The sequence below is a fragment of the Penaeus monodon genome, chromosome 40 (genome assembly GCF_015228065.2).
Source record: "Penaeus monodon isolate SGIC_2016 chromosome 40, NSTDA_Pmon_1, whole genome shotgun sequence".
In the NCBI taxonomy this organism is placed as follows: domain Eukaryota; kingdom Metazoa; phylum Arthropoda; class Malacostraca; order Decapoda; family Penaeidae; genus Penaeus; species Penaeus monodon.
In genome coordinates this window covers 12,590,377-12,592,672 of record NC_051425.1, presented here as the reverse complement: position 1 = coordinate 12,592,672, position 2,296 = coordinate 12,590,377, and the positions used below count along the sequence as shown (strand labels likewise).

General features: G+C 36.1%; 1 protein-coding gene across 4 annotated transcripts in view; it reads left to right on the top strand.

The window, feature by feature from the left end:
• The first annotated feature begins 541 nt into the window (after positions 1–541).
• The window catches only part of LOC119598150 (ankyrin repeat domain-containing protein 17-like), a 17,726-nt gene continuing 15,971 nt past the window's right edge, over positions 542–2,296 (top strand). Inside the window, exon 1 of one of the 4 annotated variants that reach the window (XM_037947780.1) lies at positions 542–599. The gene's annotated coding sequence lies outside the window, so the exon portion shown is untranslated. Of the gene's footprint in view, positions 632–2,296 lie in introns of all 4 variants that reach the window. The other 3 variants (XM_037947783.1, XM_037947781.1, XM_037947782.1) reach the window with 3 other exon arrangements.

Below are 2,296 nucleotides of genomic sequence, written 5' to 3'. Positions count from 1 at the left end.
GTGTGTCGTTGTTAGTTTGTGTTGTTGTATAATATTACCTACATATAAATATGTATATATGTACACATATATATATATGTGTACCTTAGTGTTAAAGCTAGTATTGTGTGTGTGTGTGTGTGTGTGTGTGTGTGTGTTAGATAGAGAGAGAGAGAAACAGACAGTGATTAAGAGATAGATAGACGTAGATAGATAAAGAGATCTATACCGTTCACGCATGTATATCTACATCTATAGAGAGAACAGGAGAGAAGGAGAATGGAGAGAAAGGGATAAGTTACAATAGTCCCCCCGATAATGTACATTTTCTGTGAATTCTTCCCTGGCATACTATAAACTCCCATACTGCAATTTTATTTTTTCATCCCACTCTCTTGTACTAAAAAAACGATATAACGATATAACCCACTCTCTAAAATTACACCCAAAAAAATTATAAATCAGTGAATTCTATTTACATTACCCTCAAATATTTTACCCACAAAAATAGATATATTTGCAACCCTACCTACATAAAGGCAATGTAGCCTTGCTTTGAGGAACAGGTTCAGGTGAGCAGAGGTTCAGGTGAGCGGAAGTTCAGGTGAACAGATTTTCAGGTGAGCAGAGATTCAGGTGAGCAGAGGTTCAGGTGAGCAGAGGTTCAGGTTCACGTTCATCATCTTCATCATCATGTTCACCATTATTATTATTATCATCATTATCATTATTATTATTATCATCATTATCATATATTGTCATTATTACCATTATCAATATTATTTATTCATTTTCTATGTATCCTTACAAACGATATTAATTTCCCCTTACATTAGCGATGTCTCATCAAAAGAAGATGAAGAAAAAGAAATGAATTGGTGGTCTGTTTATTAGTGCTGTAGATGTTTCTTTGTCTTATATGCAAAACGATTAATAATAATAAATACAAATAATGATAATAAACGACAGTAGCAATAGTTATAATAATGATGATAATGGTATGATCTTAATGATAATGATACAATTTTAATGACAAGGACATCAATGAGAGATATAAGTTTAATGATAATTATAATGATGATTATAATGATGATTATAATGATGATTATAATGATGATTGTGATGATAAAAGCGATGATACATGTGATGATAAAAGTGATGATAAAAGCGATGATTATAATGAGCATTACCGATAAAAACAGTAACAATAACAAAAGAAATAATGATCACAATAACGGCAGCAATGATAGTGCTACCCCCAGTCCCTTGCCTGTTGTTGCTTTGGGGGGGGGGGTCTTAGGAGACGGAGCCTGGGGCTCAATGCAGGGATCGCCCCTGCTTTGGGCCCCAGCCCTCGCCTCAAATTATTTTGCTTGGTCTTCTCTTCTCCCCCTGTCGTTTTCCTTCCTTCTTCATCTCCTTCTTCTGCCCTCTTGTCCTGGTCGTTCAGTCATTTTCACCCCTTTCGCCGCAGACACAAACAGAGACAGGTATATATAAAGTACACGTTGGTAACTGACATAGGAAAGTTTTGGAGGTAACCTACACCGGCTGACAATGACCGGCGTTGCGGGTTTATGTATTTGTGCACGTGTGTGGAACTTATATTTGTATCAGGTAGAGAGAGCAAGAGAAAGAGAGAGATCTGTAGCGTTTATACATCTAGAGGGATAGAGAGAGGAGGGGCAGAGAGAGAGAGAGAGAGAGAGAGAGAGAGAGAGAGAGAGAGAGAGAGAGAGAGAGAGAGAGAGAGAGAGAGAGAGAGAGAGAGAGAGAGAGAGAGAGAGAATGGAGGGCAGGGAGAGAGAGAGAGGGGTGGGGGGCAGGGGCAGAGAGGAGAGAGAGAGAGAGAGAGAATGAGATACAGAGGAAGATATACATGCATGAACAGTATATATCTCTTTATCTATCTATCTACGTCTATCTATCTATCTCTTATTCTGTTTCTCTCTAATATATATATATATATATATATATATATATATATATATATATATATATTATATATGTATGTTTGTATGTGCACACACACACACACACACACACACACACACACACACACACACACACACACACACACACACACACACACACACACACACACAACATATATATATGTGTGTGTGTGTGTGTGAGTGTGTGTGTGTATACACACATGCATACATGTATATGTATGTATGTATGTGCACACACACACACACACATATATGTGTGAGTGTGTGTGTGTATACACACATGCATACATACATACATAATATATATATATATATATATATATATATATATATATATATATATATATATATATATATATATA